A 22,690-nucleotide genomic window follows, 5' to 3' on the forward strand; every position below is an offset into this window, starting at 1 on the left:
TCCTTTTATTTCAGAGAAAGAGAGCCTAAAAGTTGCTTAAGGAGTAATCACTTTTCATTTCTCATGAAGGACATAAAGGAGTATTCTGATAATGCTCTTTGTTCAAAAATAATTTCACAAACAGGAAAGCTACATGAGGAATTGTCTTACTTCCATGGCTTGTATACCTGCCTTAGAATGAAGCCTTGGTAACTGGAGCTGCAGCAGCCTTATTGCAACCATAAGACAACAAACTTAAGGCTAAAATGCTAAAATGTAAAGAATCATAGAGTAGTAAGATGGGAAAATCCTGGTTTCTTCAGAATACTGCTACATTGTTAAACCAACACTATCAACTTTTCTTTTGAGACTGATGGTTGTATAACAGAAAAAAAAAATTAATGGTACCTTATATCTTGTTAATGTTGTTTGCAATTGAATGTGTACCTGATAATATAGTCTTAAAAGACAATGGTTAGGGAATGTTTGTAAGCCTAGCTATTTTGCTGATCCTATATAATAAAAGCTTAGGTGGCATTGAGCAAGGTTGTCACAAGATAGCCACCCCATGACATCACAGCATGGCTACCATAAGATGGCCACCCCCATGTCATCACAACATGGCCACCACAAGATGGCCAGTAGGGGAGGTCAGTTGGGTGTGGCCAAGACTTCAGGGGAGGGCAGTTGGAGGTGACCAGGCCTGCAGGGAAGGACAATTCAGAGTGATTAGACCAGCAAGGGAGGGAAGTTGGGGGCAATTGAGCTAGCAGGGGAGCAGTGAGGCATCAATCAGGCCTGCAGGGGAGCAGTTAGGCAGGCAGACAATTGAGCAGTTAGGGGCCAGCAGTCCCTGATTGTGAGAGGGATGTCTGACTGCCAGTTTAGGCCTGATCCCTGCAGGATGGGGCCTAAATTGGCAGTCAGACATCTCCCAAGGGGTCCTAAATTGGAGAGGGAGCAGGCTGGGCTAAGAGACATCCCTTGTGCATGAATTTCATGCATTGGGCCTCTAGTGATCAATAACAGAGGAAGAATGACCTCTTCTATAGTCTCAATACTGAAGTTTATAACAACTTCCTATATGCTAAATAATCTGACAAGTTTCCTTCTCTGTCTGTATTCATTTCTGTCACAGAAGATATCTGATTATCAAAAACATAAAACCATCAGATGTTTTTACTTACCTATTTTGATTTTTAAACTTTTGAAATATATATTTATATATTTTTATTTATTTAAATGACATAAATTTATATAAATTATTATATAGATTTTATAATATATAAATGTGTGTGTGTGTGTATTTAACAGTTAACACTGAGCTACATTGCCTACCTTTCCAAAATTGGTATTTTTGAAATGCAGATATCCTTTGGATTTTTGAGTTACCTTATCTAACTTAAACTGGCTTTAAATATACAATGAGAGGCCAGTGCTCATTTAACATATACAATACTTTAATTCTTCCAAAGAAAAACCTGGCTCTTATTGCAGTAATTTTGGGCTTGAAATGGTACAATCTGTACAAACACAAAAGAAGGAAAACCTATAAAGAATTTCAGAACTTCCCAACAGAAATGAAAAGGAATGTAAATTTATGAAAGTCAGTAACATTGCAAACAGTGAAATCTATTAGTATAAACCGTATGAAATAAAATGCAGAAATGTGAACAAGAATGTGATAGTAAGCAATAAAACAGAAAAAAAATCAGAGAAATGATAGAGCATATATGATATTTATAAAACATTTATAATTTGTCTAACATTATGCCAACTGGGGTGGGGAAGTGATTAAGGTTGGGGCCAGCTATGGGTAGGGGTTCTGGGTGTTGGGCCAGCTGCCTTGCCCTCAATTGACCAACCTCCTTCAGCATCTCCTCCCACCAACCTTCACTCTATATAGGCCCCCCACCCCACCTCTAATTAGCCCCCCATACCACTTCCAATAGGCTCCCCAATTGGTCCACCTCCCACAGCCCTTCCTCAATGGCCAACCCCACCCCTAATCATATATATAAAAGTATATACAAACTTTTAACAACCATGTTATAGTGCCTTCAAGTAAATATGTTAATATAGCAATGTATATTCCTTATAGATCACATTGACATATCTGTCTAGCATATATTTGTATATTCATCTATGCCTCAAAGTTTATTTATTTGTTTTTATTTTAAAAAATATTTTACACTATGCTAGGGTAGAATGGACTACCTCAGAAGCTTTTGGAGTTAATATATTTCTATCAACATAATTACTTTAGCAAACCTGGTTCCCTTCACTTCTGCAACACATTACAGAGTTAGTGATCAAGTTTGTACTATGTCCAAAATTTTATTCTCCCACTTAATGCTTCAGAGGTTTTAGAACTAAAATCAAATATTGTAATTTGAATATTCATGTAATACAAAATTTTACCACTATACATATCAGCCAAACTCTTTTCAGAAACCATTTTCATTTCTGCTCCTCAATTAATGTTAATCACAGTGATTATGCTAATCTAGGTTGCATACAGTATACAAGAAATAACAAGGAAAATCATTTTAGACTAAACAGCCAAAACAAGATTCACAGTAGACACAAATACTTAAATTATAAGTAATGGGAATCAGCTCATGTGCTGAATAAACAGCAAATTTACTTAAATGTCGAAGAACTGGCAAACTTTTGTATTGGGAATGGCACACTGTAGTATTTATTTCTTGTATTTATGCTTTCTTATTATGTCTGTCATTTATGTACTTTCACATTATTCCAAAACAATATATCAATCTAAAAAAATGATAACAGTTTTGTCTAAACAGACATTCAAGTTGATTTCTACAATACTGTATGACTCTCCATTATGCACTATAATACCAGGATGATGGTGCATATCACCTGTTGTAACCTGTGGGAGTTAAAAACATGACTTTCAGCCAGTGTTTGGTAGCAAAAGGTAAAAGGCAGCTGTGGAAGAGACATGGAGCCTGAAGGAATGTTCTCCTTGACAGCATTTATCAAAATATTCCCCTGTGTTTGGAACCAATTGGATAGCCGAAACCCATCTGGCTCAGTGGATAGAGCGTCAGCCTGTAGACTGAAGGGTCCTAGGTTTGATTGCAGTCAAGGGCACTTATCTTGATTGTGGGAACATCCCCAGTGGGGGGTGTGCAAGAGGCAGCTGATAGATGGTTCTCTCTCACTGATGTTTCTAACTCTCTATCCCTCTCTCTTCTTCTCTGTAAAAAAACAAAACAAAACAAAAAAAACAATAATAAATAAATAAATAATTAAATAAAACCAATTGGAGAAAATTAATGAAAGTTTTAGAATAAAAAATATGACACTACACTTCAGCCTGTATTATGTGATCTGTTCTCACCCCATTGTCCATTCTCATAAGCCCACCCAAGGGAGGCATAACATGCATAACATTTATCCAGTTCAGGAACTTCACACAAATTACAAAGGAACAAACGAATAAACAAAATATTCACTTTTATTTAAATATTTCATATTTTGTAGATCATGGACTTTTAAAATATATATATATATATATATATATATATATATATATATATATATATCATTGATTTTTTTACGGAGAGAAAGAGAGAGGGATAGAGAGGGAAAGAGAGAGGGAGGGAGGGAGGGAAAAGAGGGAGGGAGGGAGGAAAGGAGGGAGGGAGGGAGGTAGGGACAAAGAAGAAAAGGAAGAAAGAAGGGAAGGAAGAAAGAAAGGAAATAAATTAAGTAATTACTAAACTAAGATTTTTCTTTAAAAAATGGAATAGTACTAAGACAAAGATAATGCCCTATTTCCAAGCCCTTTGAAAGAGCATGCAGGTGAAGGTATAAAGTTTTTTTTCACACTTCCTCTTTTGTAAGAAGATAAAACTTTTACAAATTAAGTAAGACAGATTTGGCTAATAGAAAGTCAAAATTTAAGCAAATGTATTAGAACTATCATATCCAAATATCTGTTTTCTTCAAAGTGGTCATCAAATTTATTTTATAATTTCAATGAAATTACCATCAGCATTTTGAAGTTCATCCCTGTGACTTGCTCTTAGAGCTGGATTATGAGCCATGGGAGTGAAGCCGTCTTGTTAATTTAGAGGCACAACACATTTTGTCTTAAAATACTTTTCCAATTTAAGTGTTTCACACTTACATGAGATGAATTTCAACTATTACTAGAAACCAAGTCTACTTGCTAAGAATGGCCACATGCCAAAATTAATTGAATTTAAACGAAGTGAGCAAGCTTCAAAGGATATTGCAAAATAAAAAATTAGAAAATATCTGGATATATATGAATTTTGAAATAAGAGAACAGGTGCCAGCTTTTAAGAAACTAGTTCACATTTGTTATAAATGTCCAAATAAGTTTGCCAAAAAATAAATTGGGTTTATTTTATTAGCATATCTTGTACATTATTTGCAGTGTGTATCTTCTAACAGTTTATGGATTGGTAGTTATGCTGGTTTCCTACAGTAAAATCATAGAGAAAAAAAAACCCGCAAAACTGTCCTACCCAGTTTGGCTCAGTGGATAGAGCCTTAGCCTGAGGACTGAAGGGTCCTGGGTTTGCGTCTGGTAAAGGGCACATCGAGTTTCAGGATAGATCCTCACTGGGGATAATGTGGAAGGCAGCTAGCTGATCAATGATTCTCGCTCATCACTGATGTTTCTATCTCTCTCCCTCTCCCTTCCTCTCTCTGAAATTAATAAAATATATTAAAAACAAAACACAAAACTGCATTTTATTCATTTTTTCTTACATTCTTCCTTTTCACACATATTTGTTTTGTGCAATATTTGATGATGCTGAATCTAAAATTGAAGATCTATGGTGTATTATTAATTATTGATTGCTTTAATGTAAAGACCTGTGCCGTTGAAAAGATCCAGATCCTACTATTACAACAAGTGCGGCATCATTGTTTACCAGCCATATCCTATATAATAAAAGGCTAATATGCAAATTGACCAAATAGCAAAACCACCAGTCCTTATGACATGCACTGATGATTAGGGGGCAGTGCACTCCCACAGGGGGAGTTCTGCTCAGCCAGAATCTCTGAGCTGGGCTCAAGGCTGACCAGCATGCGGCTGTGGTGGGAGCCTCTGCTGCCTCTGTTCCAGCACTGAGGATGTCCAATTGCTGGCTTAGGCCTGCTTCTTGTCAGTTGGACATTCTCTGAGGGCTCCTGGACTTTCAGAGGGTGCAGGCCAGACTGGGGGATCTGCCTGAGTACACAAATTTTGTGCACCAGTCCTCTAGTTTAACAATGAAAGATAAAACACAGTTATTCACGTTTTAGTAACACTGCTACCCTTTCAGCCAAATCAAGCAATTGTCAGTTCCCTACTCATCACACACTACCTCTTATGGGCACTCTGGGAGAAGAGGTATTGGGGACAGTGTCTATTTCTAGTTGCTCTTAGTATTTCTGATTTGAAAGGTGTCCTTTCTGACCTTTACCTCTCCTCCCTTCTAATACCTGTAAATGCCTTTATTTTCAACAAAACCCAGGATGGCTTTTATGATCTGTACAAAGGTGACTCACCAGATTGGTTCCCAGAAGCAAGTTTGTACCTGAGGCCTTGAATTCTAAGGCAGGCAGGTGATTCAAGCTTAGCTAATCAAATATTCTTTGGAATTTAGGATTGAAAACAGGAAATACCAGTCTCAACTGGGATTAGTCTCTTAACAGTAGACATGTAAAAACTCACAAAGAGCCACATGGCTCCTTATGAACTGAGAGTCAGCAAAAGCTGATCTGTGGAGAGAGAAGGAAGCTGGTACCCAGGAAGAAGCAGAGAGGAGAGGGGAGGCTTCATGGGAGAGAGATGAGAGAGAGAGAGAGAGAGAAAGGAAGGGAGGGGGGAGAGAGAGAGAGAGGGAGATTTTTGTTCTGGAAGTCTCTCAATTTTCTGTTGCATTTTTGCACTGCCTTCCTTAGGTTAAAAACAAAACAAACAAACAAAACAAAAAATACCTATGTCCTTAGAACAAATTCAAATTCTCCTTTGTAGCTTAATCTAACTCTTCTGTATTTACTATTTTTTAACCAAAAATACTTTTGGAATGATAGTTCTTATCAAGAGAGTGGATATTTGCAAAATAGGAAAAGCATTTAAGCAAGTACTTAAAAGCATGTGACTGCTCATATACCAACTCATATCAACTTCCAGATAAGTCTGAGATTAAGAGGCACATTCCATTCCAAATCCCCTTGGGAGAATTGCGGATTCTCCAACCAACTCTGGGTCAGAGATCAAAGCGGGCAGTTTCTTGGGGCGGTAGATAGGCCAGGTGATTTTTCTAAGACTCAAGATGATTGGTCTATGTATCTAATATATGCATTTTCTACACTTTTGGGGCCTTTCAGGGTATGTATGATATAATACAGCAAAAACAATTCTTTGCTCCATGTACAGAATTGGGAGAATGTCTTTATTAAATTTCAATCCTGGGTTAGCTAAGGAAAAAATTCAGATCAAAATTAAAAACTGAATAGGTTTCATAAGGGAATATATATATTAAATATGTGCTATTAGCTACTTTCTCAATTGGAAATCTCAAAAATGCTGCATTCTTGACGTACCGCATGTACATCTGGTCCCTAACAATCAGAGAGATCAACAGCAGTGTTGAGATACTTAGAAGGATGCCTGACAAAAAGCAAGTCAGCCAAAACCGGTTTGGCTCAATGGATAGAGCGTAGGCTTGGGGACTGAAAGGTCCCGTGTTTGATTCCGGTCAAGGGTATGTACCTTGGTTGCAGGCATATCCCCATTGGGGGGGGTGCAAGAGGCAGCTGATCGATGACTCTCTCTCATCCATGTTTCTAACTCTCTATCTCTCTCCCTTCCTCTCTGTACAAAATCAATAAAATATTAAAAAAAAAAAAAAAAAGCAAGTCAAAGTTATGTCTGGTTGCTTCATATAATTAACTACTATTTAGAGAGGGGAAAATAAACTCCTTTAGGAAGTGCCGTGTAGTCTAAGGCAGAGTACTTCAAAAGGCTGGAGAAAAGGGTAGGGGCTTTTAGTGTAGAGGTTGATTAGAAATGTAATAATTCCTATGTGTTTCTCAAAAGGGAAAGGAGGAAATTTCCAAGGAAATCATTGCTAATCAGGGCAGAGACCTGGGAATTGAGTGTCCGCTCACCTGGAGGCCTTGGGGATTCTAGCCATTGGTTTGAAATATGAGAATGATGGTCTGGTATTTTTTTAAAAAAAGACTTTTATTGATTTTTAGAGAGAGAAGAAGGAAGAGGTAGAGAAACATCAATGTGACAGAGAAACATAGATCAGCTGCCTCCTGCACACCTCCTGGATTGTGCCCACAATCCAGGCTTGTGCCCTGACCAGGAATTGAGCTTGACTTCTCAGTGTGTGGGATGTTGCCCAACCAACTACCTTCGCTGTTGTTCTGTAAAACTAGAAATATTCTAAGACAGAATATTTATGTAACTGTATCATGAGCAGTGAGATAAGCATTGTCCCTCTACAGTACAACTTTCTTGGGGGTAAAAACACTGCTATATGTATCCTCCTACCTCTGTATATCAACATAGAATCTAGAACAAATCGGTATCTGGACAAGTTGTTTGACAAATGAATGACTGTGAGAAAACAGAATCATAAAGTAGCCCTAAATTTGTAGTGATAAATTCTGCCTGGGAGTTTCAGAAAAGTTTTTTTGTTTTATAAAACAATAACCAATAATTTGCAAGAGTAATTGTTATGTTTTTTACAGAATACATGTAAAATCATGTAAATACTTCATTTCTTCCCACTTTAAAATGGCATCACGGCACATTGATAGTAACTCTTCCAATCTCATCTCAGACGTCTGTTCCTGCAGTCCAGACATAGCCGTACCCAATTCAATTTGTTTCTTTAATGGGCCAATTTCCTTCTTGCTTCAAGATCTCAACCCATTATATTTCCCACCTCCTTGCATTCTTTCTCCCACTTACCTGATCAATCCTCATTCAGTCATCTAATCTCAGATTAGATGTCACTTTGATTTCTTGCCTCTTTGGACCAGATTAGGTTTCTGGTGTTTTTTTTAAAAAAACTTTTATATCACTATTTTTGTTTTTCTTGCCATATGTTTTATCATCATTGCAAATACAGACACAGACTCATACATTACTGACAACAAATTCCACAAGAATATATATTACATTAATCTTGTCCGCCTTTGTATATCCTGCGACTGAGACATGATCAGACACAATGTGTACTTATTACTATGTGAATTAGCAAATAAAAGGAGGTGGAAGCAAGTTGGAGGGGTTCAATGGGGGTGGGGGAAATGACATTTGTAATACTTTCAACAATAAAGATAAACCTTAAAAAATGCATTACTTAAATAAATACATAGTTTTAATTTAAAAAAAAAAATGACAGACAAATGAGAACTCCTTTACACTCCCAAATCCCCCAAAGCATCACCCCCCAATTCAATTTGTTCCTTTAAGAAGCCATTTCCTTCTTGCTTCAAGATCTCAATCCATTATGTTACCTACCTCCGTGTATTCTTTCTTCCGCTTACTTTAACAATTCTCATTCAGATCTTCTTCCTATCACTCAGTTTATTCCAAAATAATGTTCTTTGCAATTGCCCTTTCTATATATAACTTGTTATGGGTCTTTAAGTTGCTTAATATAAAAAAGTTATTAAAGGTCACATACGATAATCCTTTATATGAACTGACAATCCACATACACATGGAAATAAAAAAAATAAGTATTCTCTACTGAGCTTGTAGCCCACTTTAACTTTACTTCACTTTAAGGGGCTCTGGGAAGCACAGCAGCTATGCCTTTCAGCTCCATGTGGACATACTGCACTACATGCAGTATTTGGCTGGGTTTGGTGTCTGAATCCCAAAATATCTCCTTATGTTATGACTGCTGCTCTGTCTTACAAAATTAGCTGAACTGTGGAGATAAGAATGTTCTCATGTTTCACACAAGATATGCACACTCATATGCATGCACACATGAGGGAATGAAGGAAGAGGAGCAGACACATATGGACGCTTCTAACATGGTGCATTGGACAAAAGCAGTTTTGCTCATACGTATCTGTTGTCTGTCTGCAGAGCCCTGGGACCCAATCACAGGGTCCTGTGGGAGTTCACCCAATGCTAATTGAATTGATTTATCCTTGCAAAAATCTAAAATAAGAAAGGAAACACACACACACGCACACACACACACACACACAGACACATATACACACACATACACACACACCAAATATCTAAGTCAGGCAAAATGTATTAACCTGTTTTAGCTTTTTTTTTTTTTCCTAACCATTAAAAACTCAGACATTTCACTTTGCAGAATATCATTAGTTCAATGAGAAAATAGAGTTTGGGAAAGTCATTGTAAATGTATGAAGAGAAGGTATATAAAGACCCTGTGGAAAACAAAATGGTTTAATTAGATCTTGCCCTGGTTTTGTTTAGTCAGAGATCCCTTCAAATTTCTCTAATTGCCTCAGTTAAGAGGAAGGTCTTGTGCACTCTTAGGAATAATGCCATAGAACATAAAAGGCTCTAAGATCAGACATGTTTTAGTTTATGTGCAATTCAAGGAAGCTTCTAGAAAATTGCAGCAACCTGTGTTTTACCTGGGCAGCTCAAAGGCCTTTGGAGGAGTCCTTTCCCTCTGTTACTAATAAACACCCATTCTGCAACTAAGAGAAAAATCAAAACAACACATTTTATTTCTGGAATTCTAACTAAATGCCTCCAACTGCTCCCACCCCCTTTTATTTAGTTGCTTGCATAACATGTTGGACTATTTAAGGTGGCAAAAGATTAGGGAACATGAAGATATGTAAATACAATAAGCTTACAATGTTGTCCTGGTAAAATAATTATTCAATCCATAATTCATGTCAATCTATAAAATCCTCGGTAAATTCTCACTTTTTGCAAATTTTTTTCACAATGGGTACTTAAAGAATTGCCATCTGAGGATGGGTTTCATTTCAATTTTTAAGAGTAACAACATACCTACCTCTAGAATGACATCAAGACAAACACTCACGGAGGGGCTATCCTAGTCTGGGAGCCCTCCTGGGACAGGAAAATAAAAATGCAATCACTTACCGATAGAAGACTCAATCAAGTAAGACAGACACTTCCACTCAATCACTGAAATGTAATGAAATCAGCGTTGTAATAAAATTATGCAGATTATACTTTAGGAACTTGGATGAAAGAGCAATTAATTCTTCACTACTAATTAAGGGTAGTTTCAGCAAGATGTCCCTTGAATTGGACCATAAAAAGAAGACAGATGTTTTCTAAAATTAGTGTCATAAAATAAATAGTAGTTATTCCAGGAGGATATCCACAGATTATTTGGCCCTTCCAAATCAGATCCCTCTTCATTGCTGATATGCAAGAGAGCTTTATTTATTTTTTAAAGTATTTATTTTTCTATGTATTTAGTGAGACATAATTGATATATAACATTGTGTAAGTTTAAGGTGTCCAAGATGTTGATCTGATATATTTAATTAATAAATAAATTATTTTAATAAACAGGCCTTCATTTATTATTTTGTTAATCCTCACCGGAGGATATTTTTTTAAATTGATTTTTAGAGAGAGTGGAAGGGAAGGAGAGAGGGAAGAAGGGAGGGAGGAAAAGAAAGAGAGAGAGAGAGAGAGAGAGAGAGAAGTGAGAGAGACACATTGTTTGATTGACTCCTGCATGTGCCCAACCTGGGTCAGGGATGGAAGCTGCAACCGAGGCAAGAGACCTTGACTGGAATCAAACCAGAGACCATTCAATCCCAGGGCCTATTTTCTATCCACTGAACCAAAGCAGTTAGGGGAGGAATTTAACTTCTATTCAAGAAAACTGGGAATTCTGAGCAGCATCATAGCAAATTTTAGCTGGTTGATTGCAATGAAAAACATGTGGAAAATCCTGTGATTTGCATATATTAAAGAGATTCTGAAAAACGCAGGCTCTAGTGTCCAACTTTTCCAGTGAAAGATCTTTGCTCCTGCTCTCATGCCCTAGCTTCTTGCTGACTGTACACCTAGTGACAGAAAACAGAGGGCCATATGTAGTGCCTTGGTATGACGGGATGCTGTTTGTTGTTTGAACTCACGTAACACACACACATGCACATACAAATGCTTTTCATACTGAATGTAAAAAGCAAGAGAGCAGAGTAGGCTTGAATTCAAGACAGTAGAATTAATCTAGACATCCTTTCCCTTTGTCATGTGGTGAAACTGCACCATACTCAACAAATCGTGATTTAACTTCATTACCTCTGTATAGAGCAGTGTTTCCCAAACCTTTGACATATGTATACCCCTTCTATAATTTTTGTAATGCTGAGTACCCTCATACTCATGAGAATGTAGAATTAGGCGCTGCTAAGAACGGGTGCAGTGCATATCCCCACCAAACTCCGGTGCAACGTGTACCCCCACCAAACTCTTTCCGTACCCTTGGGGGTACGAGTACCACACTTTGGGAAACACTGACCTAGAGAAATTCAAAAGAAAAGAATCTCTTCAGCCCTAACCAGTTTGGCTCAGTGAATAGAGCACCGGCCTGCAGACTGAAGGGTCCCAGGTTCAATTCCAGTTGAGGGCATGCACCTTGGTTGTAGGCACATCCCCAGTAGAAGATGTGCAGGAAGAAGCTAATCAATGTTTCTCTCTCATCGATATTTCTAATTCTCTATCCCTCACCCTTCCTCTCTGTAAAAAAATCAATAAAATATACTTTAATAAAAAGAATCTGTGCATAAAGTAAGTCCTATCAAAAAGATCTCAATCTTTTGAGCTAAAAAAATCTATTCATAAAATTTTACTGCCCTTATATTTAATGAAGAATAAATCAAATTTTATTTTCTGAGGGAGGTTGTCTCAGATGATGGAATTGGATATCTAATTAAAATGCGTATATACCTTACCTAATTAAAACTAGACACTCATTCAAAATAACAGGATATCGAATGCATCTATTTGTCAATGACTCTGATGGAATGCCTGGAAGCAGAGTAACTAAACTCTGTTCCAGCATTAACCTTTGAGCCCTTCCACCCTCTGCCTGTTCACAGGAAAACCTTGTGTAAAACAAGTCCTATCCTGAGCATAGCACCTAGAGCAAAGGATTGTTTTCTTTTTTCTTTTTCTTTTTTTCCTGAGCGTTGTGATGACAACACAAAAAAAGCATTAGTCACAATGAAATTAGATGATGGGACTTCTTTTTAAAGGACTTGAAAAAGCTCATGAGTGCAAAATGGACCCAAAGACCTTGTCTATTATCTTTTTGCTTAAGTGTCTAATCATAGAAAGAGTCTCTATCTTAGAAGACAGAAACTATTTGTTAAAACTCTAAACAAATCTTGGATGGGGATCTGGGGCATGCTAATGTTCTTAAATAGTTGACTGAAAAGGGTAAGATAATGGAATTTTGCCTGAAATATGAAATAACTCAAACTTGGTTTTAAACTCTAATGAGAACTTTCCTAGAGCCCAGATCAGAATCCATTAAGTTGAAAACTGCTATATTCAGTTCTCATATATGACTCATGTTTATTTCCTCAGTTTTTGAATATTATTTCCTCAGTTTTCAAATATTTGAATTTCAGAGCTAGTTTAAAAAGAAAGATAGCATTGTATTTAACTGCAATGCTTTTTGTATGCTCCCCTTGGAAATTATAGATGTTTTTGAGAAAAGTGCTTTTTTCTCTCTCTTAAATTACAACAGAAAATCATTTAGGATGGAGAAATAATTTTGTAAATTTGTTTTATTCTGAAACAGGCTAAAATTTCTGAATGTTTTTACATTAAAAATTTAAAGCCCATTTATTTGGAGATTTGATTAGAGAATAGATTAAGAACATTTCCAATAATGCTTTCTGTAAATTAGTTAAAAGGCTGTCTTCTTCCCTCCATTCTCCTTTTTCTTCTTCCTTCTTTCTTTCCATCCTTCCTTCTTCCCTTTCTTGTCATATGGGCATCAACTATGTGTCATTAACTGGGTTAGTTCTGGAGACACAATGCTGAATAATCTGTCTGTCCTCTGGGAACATAGATTCTAGTTGAGGATTCTGACCATTTTGACAATCCTAATGGCCAATTTAATCTCTCTTGTAGACAACACAACATGGAAATCACATGTTTCCTCTTCAAGTAAGGGAGTATTTTAATTAGTAAGTTAATACCATCTGTAAACAACATCAATTCCATTTATCAATCATGAAATCAGTTGTACTTCACCTCAAAGATTGTCTACCCACCAATAGTTCAATACCAGGTTTCTCCCTGGGTTTTCTTTAGGATTCAGAAAAAAAAAAAAATCGTCATATATAAAAACCCTGGGTCATAACTTTCAGTTACAACTGAGGCTTGACCAACTGAAAGTCAGTCCTACAATCAGCACTGGGTGGCAAACCAGTGTAGACTGCTTCTGCTGCAGGTGTGGTGCCCCAGCACTGACAGCTGAGGGGGCTGCAAATCAGAGCCAAAGGAAGGCCTGAAGAGAGGAGCAGGGAATGATTTGTTGTCTCTGTGGCAGCTTTTGATCAGGACTTGCTTTTCTTTTTCTTCGCCAGTCTGGCCAGCAGCAATGCCTCCATTTCTCTCCAGGATTCCACCAGGGCTGCTGATCAGCCCTGCCTTTCTGATCAGGCCCCATTGATAGGCCCAGAGATGCTGACTGGCATAGAAACTAACCATTCAGAACCAAATCTGGGTGAAGTGTGAGGAACCAATGTCTGCCTAGGAGGCAGAGCTTTTGATGCTACCTGGTATACAAACAAACTAATCAGAACCAAATCTGGGTCAACTGTGAGGAGTCAATGGCTGCCTAGGAGGCAGAGCTTTTGATACTGACTGGCATAGAAACCGATCAATCAGAATCAAATTGGCCAGCAGAGGAGGATAGTTGGGGGCGATATCAGGCAGGCAGAGGCAGTTGGGGGTGATATCAGGCCAGCAGGCAGAGGAGTTAGGGGCATCCCCTGCAGGAGGGGGTGTAAGCCAGCAGTCAGACATCCCTGAAGGGGTCCCTGATTGGAGAGGGTGCAGGCTGGGCTGAGGGAACCCCCCCTCCATGCACAAATTTTATGCACCAGACACTAGTATACATATAACAACCTCTAAAAGCACATAACTGTTTAATGAACTTATCCCTGCTTCAGATTTGCTTGTGTTTAAGCGAGGTCCTTCTAATCCCTAAATTAACCTTCTGACACATATTTCTAAGATTTAAATAGTCATATCTGATTGACTTGGCTTTATTTTTTGCAGACCCTATACCTTGAATTTTTATGAATCTCAGCATTGTTGTTGGAACTATATCAATTATAAACAAACAGACACAGAAGTTATAATTCACAGAAATTCAGTAAATTCAGCCTGTGCTCACAGAATCTCCAGAATTATTTAAGACTCCTTGCAAAGATGCAGTGCCTCCAAGCTGTGTACTCTCTTCACCTGTGACAACCTCTGAAGCCAGCCTCTCCCTGACCTCTGAAGTGCCACCTGATTATTCAAGATAATGAGATCCTTCTGGTTTGTGGGAAACATTTTTTTTTTTTCCAGGAGATTCTTCCAGATAATTGGAAAGTCTGTCTCCAGCTTCTGAGACAGTGTGTAACAGATACTCAACTATCCATCTGTGTCTGGAGGACTGGAGTAAATGTGACTTCACATGAGGTTGTAGAGCCTTATGGTGAAGGGGACAGACTCTGGAAGCTAATGGCCTGGGTTTGAATTTGTCATTTACTTTGGGGTGACCTTGGAGACTTGCTGAAACTTTGTGTCTCATTTTCCTTACCTGAAAAGTGAGATGATTGCCCAGCTGGTATGGCTCAGTGGTTGAGTGTCAATTTATGAACCCACAAGTCACCTTTCGATGCCTAGTCAGGACACATGCCAGGGTTGTGGGCTTGATCATCAGTGGAGGGCACGCAGGAGGCAGCTGATCAATGATTCTCTGTCATTATTGATGTTTCTATTTCTCCCTTCTTCTCTGAAATGAATTAAAACATATTTTTCAGTGAAATAATTATAAGTAATTTTATCAAAGGGTTAATATTAGTAAAGCACTTAGAATAGTGCCAAATACATAGTAAGTCATAAACTAGTATATATATACTAGATTATTTTCTTTTAATTTGAAAATTAGCAGTCATTGAATTGAGCAGAGTCAGAAATAATATGTTCAAAACTTATCTTTCTTTTATTAAAGACCTATATATTTACTGAATAAATGGAAACATCAAGAAAAACAAGCTGAAGAAGAAAGTTTAACATTAAGGTCAGATAGCCAAGGGCAACAGAGAAGCCTTGTGGGAGTTACAGTGGAGAGACATTTAAAACTCTTCTTTGCAGATTACTTATTGCACTGGTAGTAAGAACATTCACTATGCATTTCTCCCTGGGATGGGGGGGGGGGGGATATTGAAGGTAATAATTGTTTCTTGTTTTCTTTCTTCCTTTTTTTTTTTTTTTAAATAATCCTCATCCAAGGATATTTTTACCCATTTCTTTTATTATTATTAGTTTTATTTTTAGAGAGAGAGTGGAAGGGAAGGGAAGAGACAGAGAGAAAGAAACATCAATGTGAGAGAGACACATCCATTGATTGCCTCCAACCAGCGCGCAGACTGGGGCTGGAGGCTGTAACCACGGTACATGCCATTGACTGGAATCTGACCATGACCCTTCGGTGGTCTGTGGGCCTATGCTCTAACCATTGAGCAAGACCATCTAAGACTTGTTTTCTTTTATCAAATGCAGATCAGAAACATTTTTCTACATTATTCTACCTCTTAGCTATCCCAGTTAGCTCTAGGTGGAGGAAATCTTTACAGATGAGATATTCTTATTGATCATTTTGTGACATAGGCACAGATACACAAAATTTACCCAAAATTTCAAGAAAGAACCTGTTGGTCCTTTTTTGTATAAAAGGAGCCACCTCACCTTCTGATCTAACTTAAACATTACCTCTAAACTTAAGTTCACTAAAAGTTGGAAGAGAAGAATAGATTCAAAAAGAATAAAGCTCTATCGTCTCTTTATGTTTGTAAGCAATATTGGCTTATCTTTCCCCTGCAATAACTTGCTAAGATCTTTTTTCATATTATTTCCAGAGAGCAGTATGGTTTTCCAGAATCTATTTATGGATTTCATTACAAGACAGGCACATTTATATTGTCTTTTCTTAAAAATATATAGTGGGTAAGTAGCTAAGATAGTCAACAGCAAACAAAATTTTCTTCTAACTTTAAATCTCATTATGTTAGTTTTCTAACAAAGTTTTGGCTTCTTCCCTTTGATTTATGTGTATTGATTGCACCTAAGCTCCTCTTATCACTTAAAAACTCCTAGTGTCTGCATTAAATAAGAAAACAAAACAAAACAAAACAAAACAAAAAACAAACAAACAAAAAAAAACAACAACAGCATAATGATGCAGAAGGGAGAAGGGGTGACCTGTACCCTTTCATCTCATTTTAACTATCCTGGGCATCCCATTGACTCAAGCAGTCATGAGAAAAAGAAAAAGAAAAGGCCTCTTTAAACTAGTAGATGTTTCTGAATGTTCTTGATTTACTGTATTTAATAAGTGTTATTTATATTGTGGGATATAAAACTATTGTATTTTTATCTTGGTGAAAAAAGGTAAAAATATAAAGAAAATATTATCTATACAAAATGAAGGCCAGATACATTTTTAAATTCAAACATTATTTGTAGCAACTGCTTCATTTTAACTTCAATGACTGTGTCATTTCTTCTTAAAATAAAAGACTTCTTCAAAACTATTTGTAAAAAATGCAACATTAATTTTCTAGAGTCTAAATTTCCATGCTAATTCACAGTTTCTCAAACCATTCTGCTTCTTTCAGTTATTAAAGTGACTAGGACATTCCAGACTAAGTGGGAAGCATGTGTGACTGAAAAGTGATAGTTTCCTTTTACCCTGTCTCAGTGAGGAGAACGGAAAGGAAGAAATAGAGGAAAAGAAGGAGGGAAGGAGGGACAAGGAAAAAGAAGAAAGAAGGAGAGGCAGAGAGAAACCAAGAGATGGCAGAACAAGGAAGGCCAGGTCTGCCCAGCATGTTCACGGGTTGAATGAACATTGACCTCTGAAGCAGGAGATCACAGTTCAATTCCTGGTCAGGGCACATGCCTGGGTTGCAGTTGCAGCTAGATCCCCAGTGGAGGTGTGGAGGAGGCAGCCAATTGATGATTCTCTCATCATTGATTTTTTTTTTTTTTTTTTGTCTCTCTCTCCCTCTCCCTGTCTAAAGTCTATATATATATATATTAGAGGCCCGGTGCATGAAAGTTCGTGCACGTGGGGGGTGGGATCCCTCAGTCCGGCCTGCCCCTTTCCACAGTCCAGGAGCCCTTAGGAGATGGCCTAGGCCCACTCCCCATGGTGAATCAAGGGAGGTACCACCCCATCACCCCCTCACTGCTGCTGCCTCGGGCCTCCCTCTGTGTGAGGTGACCAGGCAATCAGGGAGAGGCGATGCCCACATCAAGCCTCTGCTGCTGCCACTGCCAGCCACGTGGCTGCCTGAGCCTCGGCACTCACAGCCACCACAGTTTGTGTGAGCTTCTGCCTGGTCCTGGGCAGAAGCAGCCACCATCTGCGGCTTGCCTGAGCCTTGGGCCGGCTCTGGGGAGCAGCAGCTGCCATCCATGGCTTGCCTGAGCCACAGACACACAAGCAGCCACTGCGGCTTTGTCCAGGGAAGGGGCCCCTGGCACCTATTGAATAATAGAAGGGGGAGAATCCAGGGCTGTTCCTAAATATCCTGCAATGCCCAGGGCAGCCCCTCACAACACAGATTTGTCTGGGACAAACTGTCAGTAGTGTCACTGTTGAGAAATCCTGCTCTAGAAAGAAACTATTGCCCTGTGGTCACAGTGTGTGCTAAGTTAATAAAGAAAGGTGCTGTGGACAAGCACCTGTATGAAGCAGGTTTGAAAGTCTACCTTGGAAAATGATGGGAGATGGTGGTTAAGCACATAGAAGTATGGATCTTGAAGGCACTCTGATATGATTTGGGACTCTCAGATCTTTCAGTTAATAGACAATTTATTTACCTCAATCAAGACACAATTTCCCCATCTAAAAATGGAGATGATGGAAGCTAATTTATATATTTATTCCATCAACTCAGTCTGGAACATGCCTAGTTATATGTAATTGTGGCTTTTTTGTGTTGTTATCATCTTAAAGCATAAAATTAAATTCACATTAAGACATTTTTAGGCCTTTCACCAATTTCTCTCCTGTCTTCACAAGCTAACGAAAAGTAGCATCACTTAAACTCAAGCTGATGAAATGGAATTCTAAGTAAACTTATTTTTCATCATAAGCACGAGACTTGATATCATTTAGATGCCTTTCTAGTTCTTAGCATATTTACAGACTTCCAGTCTACTCTGTCATCAAGGTGTGTTTGTCTTTATTATAAACTTCTTAGTCATTGCCTAGGGTTAAAGTAGGTTTTACAGCTGAGCATGCAGGTGGCTATTTATTTTCAGTTTAACAATTATTAATGCCATCCTTTATGTAGAAATGGAGATGCTGCATAAAAGCAGTAAGAAGAGCAGGCAGAGGGTATAAGGGTTTGTGTTGTATAAATTGATTATTCTATATAAAACTCTGAGCATATTAACTGGTAATGACTCTAAGAAAGTTCAAGACAGGAGACATTATAGTGTGCATTCATTTACATTATTTTCAAAGTAATACTGAGGATGGGCATCATTTCTTATAGAGTACAAATCCTGAAACACATACTTAAAGTTATGCCAAAGTGGATCATAGTGAAGCTAATCTCAAAGAAAGGTATTACAACCTGCTTTTTTTTTTGGCTTTTTGCATTACTGTAAATCATAGTACCTTTCATGAACAATGAATAAAGACAGCTATTAATCAGCAATCAGTCATTCAAAATTAGTGCATTACTGAGTGCTGAGACTGTTGAAATATGCTGAATGACTTAGCAGAAAATGTGCTCACTTACTTCTAAAACATTGTTCCATAACTACATGAATGTCACTCATCAAATCCTTTATGATCAGAATATAACTTTCCTTATGAAAAAGAGACATCAAATCCAAAACTAGATATTGGTAAGTATTTTACGAACCTTAGGAGCTCAGCATGGCACTATTCTCTCACTAGCTTTTGTGTAATAAGAATCGGAAAGATGCTGAGAAATCTGCATCTCTGTCTCTGTCTCTGTCTCTAGCTCTATAATAAATTCCAGGGGATGGAAATATAAATAAATGCAAGATACAAATATTCTACAAAGGAAGTGAATTAATCCCCTCTGGGCACAAAAGAAGGAAGAGGGAATGCTTGATTGAGTAAAAGAGCAGATGTCCACCATTAGTGATGTATCTCAACAGTGTGGTAGAAAGATTAAATACTATACTACAGCGTGGGTGCAAAAAAAGGAAATAATAAATAAGGCATTTGCAAGATTTCTGTGTTAGGGGACTCATGCCCCTCATCCACATTGTGCCCTGCAAATACTGAACACTTGCAGGTACAACCTCAGTTTTCTTTGTTTCCTTATCTTTAACCTTTACCATTGTTTCGGTGCTTGGAATATTTATTTTTCTCTCACTGTCTAACTCCTCTTAATCTTAAATGAACTTGCTTTATGAACTATAGCTGCCCAAGTCAGTTAGGGTTTTTTATTTGTTTGTTTGTTTGTTATATGTCTTAAAACCCATAGACATATATTTCTCTACTGTGGTATTTATAATTGTATTTAGTATTACCTATGTTCCAATGAACATGCTTCTTGCATTTATGAATAGGTCTTATTCAACTTTGTATCTGTAGCATTTTGCACAGTTTCAAATATTTGTTCGAAAATGTATATACATGTATGAAATTATTTCTGTGGCCTTCTTCTGCCACTAGCAGCAGCAGATTTATGGATTTTCTGTGGTTAAATAATCACATTTGTTTTCCTCTCATCATGGACTCAACTGATTGCAATGATGATATGAAAGCAGCCAGTTGAATGACCATCGACCATCCACCTATGAGCTAAGTATTATGCCAAACCCAGTCAGACCATAGCAGAACTGACACTAAAGAATGTAAATTGAGTTAAACTCATATTTCATAGCCACATATGGCTAGTGGTTACCATATTGGATAGAGCATGGCTAAAGACTACAATATTGGCCACCACAGCAGAAATGGCAGCAGAGGCAGAGGTGAGCCAACTCACAGTAGTGATCAAGAAGAGATAAAGGCACTCAGAGCCATGGCAGTCAGGAGATGAATAGATGTGTTAAAATTGGATGGTGTAATGCATAACTACTCAATTCCCTGAGGCTTCAGCTGTTGAGATGGACCCTGAATTCTCTTAGTTACTGAGATAATCTAAAAACATCTGGGCTGTTTGGAACAGAAGGGCACTAAATAATGCAATTATTTAATCATAAAATATTCAGTTAGTTTTCAGGAAGGGAGACAAAGAACAAACTCTTGGGATTAATTTTATTTTTTCCATTATCCCCCCCCCCCCCCCACACACACACACACAAAAAAAATACCTGCACACAGTTCTGTTCTCTATCATTTCCCCATCCTGAAACTCTTAAATTCTTCAAAAGTTACTGCTCTCTCAGAACTCCTGGCCTCTATATACAGTTACCTTTGCCTGAAAATATTTTTATCCTTTGTTTTCATCTATCTTTCTTTATTCTTCAACTCGGATGCCTCCTTGAATGGGTATTCCCTTTGCAAAAATCTAAGATAGATGCCACACAAGTATTCTAAATAGTTCTTATGTTGTCACCATTTGAACATACAATGTACCCAGTGCTGTGCTATTCATAACACTTTTAGCATAAAAGAGAAATATGCAAATTTAACATCATTTCATGATGCCCACCAGCCAATCAGGAGTGAGTATTCAAATTAACCTGACAAAGATGGTGGTAGGCCCACCCCCCAGCCACTCTGGGCCTCTGGGAAGCACACATGCAGGCACAGAGTGACCCCTGGGGTGAGATGCCTGCTATGAGGGGGAGGGCGGGGCGTGGAGGGAGCTGCAGGAGCAGCGCAAAGACTGAAGACTTAGGCCAGAGCAAAGTAGGAAGGTGGCCAGAGCGAAGGCCTGCGTCCTGGGTACCAGAGGAAAACTGGTGCTGGTATCCAGGGGAAGGAATGCCTATTGCATGAATATTTCATGCACCAGGCCTCTAGTACTTCTGTAAGAGAAGGGACCATCTATATCTTGCTCACTACTGTATCCCAAATACCCAGCATTGTGTTTGGTACACATTATATCTTTTTGTTAGGTTATTAAACTACATTCTCATTTCCTGGAAGAAATGCACAATGTTAAACAGTCAAGGGGAAATACGATGTATGAGCAACTTTTCTGGAAGAACATGATCCATTTCCAGAAATTTTGTTCCAAATTAAATAATCCTTATAGATTTGGGAATGAAGAGAAACACCTTTGAAAGCCAGAATGGGGAGGGCAATTTCAAGAGATGATGTCACCAGAAGGTTGTTTCCCTGCACAGCTAGAGAAGATTGAGAAGTGGCATCACATGATTGAAATCTAATTGAAATTCATTTTCTGATTTGAATTTTAGAAATTACACTGTGCCTCATACAATTATAACCAAAATTTAGATATTGGTTAAATTTAAGTCAAATTGCAGCTGAAAAAAATAAATTTGGAGCTATTTGGAGCTAGTGGGACTAACTAGACAGAAGTTGAACATGATATGGGCAAAGTATATATGTCCCACCTGATTCCTCTATGGTTATTTTTCAATCTGTGTGGAGGAGTCATAGCCCTGAGAATTCTTTGCCATGATACGATGAGAGCAAGGGTCGCAGAGATCAAAGTCTTTTCATTAGGAGTCTGATGAAAAATAAGCAATGCAAATGTCATTCCCATATTGACTTCTGGTAATTTGGCTTCAATCCACTATCTGGAGTTCATCTTTTTATATTTGTAATTCAGATAGAAATTAAACCCGAGTACCATAGCCTTCTGTTTACATCCCTTTCTGTTCTTGAAAAGTTAAAGTATAAATTGGTGTTTTCATCGCTGTTGAAACACCAAAGCAATGCCTGATTCTTTGTCAGCATCAGGTCTGATTACAATAGAGTGAAGATTATTTTCCCACCTGTGACACTATCATTATAATCGTCTGACTTACAGTTATAGTCAATTGGGAGCATTTCTCTGATGACTTGGAGCCTTTAAACCCGAGGATACCAAATGCTGGCTGTGAAGCATATATAAATCCTAAGCAGAAAGAAAAATCAAATCACCTGTGATACTGTTTGTTTTCATCTAATAAAAGATGGAGAAAAATAGCAAAAAATGAGCCTGGAGTATTCCAGGCAACTTAAAGAAAGACATCAACAGGCAGTATACTAAATATCTCCCTATGGATCCCGGTAATTGACATAGCAGGAGCTTAGCTCTAGTCTGACAAAAAAAGATGGCTCACTGAGGAATGAGGTTTTTTTTGGAAAAAGGCTATATTGCTCACCCTGTTCACACTCACTTTGTCAACAACATCCACAGTCTTGAAGCAAGTTTTCCAATATGGTAGCATTCTCAATTGCCCTTTTTATTTCTTAAGTCATCTATGAACTGACAAGCACCTGTCCCACAT

At 37.9% G+C, this 22,690-nt stretch overlaps 1 non-coding gene across 1 annotated transcript; it reads right to left on the reverse strand.

The window, feature by feature from the left end:
• Positions 1-2,170: 2,170 nt before the first annotated feature.
• Positions 2,171-2,303, reverse strand: LOC118710334. Its single transcript, XR_004985382.1, has one exon. It is a non-coding gene; the product is annotated as a small nucleolar RNA SNORA66 (small nucleolar RNA).
• Positions 2,304-22,690: the final 20,387 nt, after the last annotated feature.

Source organism: Pipistrellus kuhlii, unplaced genomic scaffold (assembly GCF_014108245.1).
Source record: "Pipistrellus kuhlii isolate mPipKuh1 unplaced genomic scaffold, mPipKuh1.p scaffold_m20_p_1, whole genome shotgun sequence".
In the NCBI taxonomy this organism is placed as follows: Eukaryota; Metazoa; Chordata; class Mammalia; order Chiroptera; family Vespertilionidae; genus Pipistrellus; species Pipistrellus kuhlii.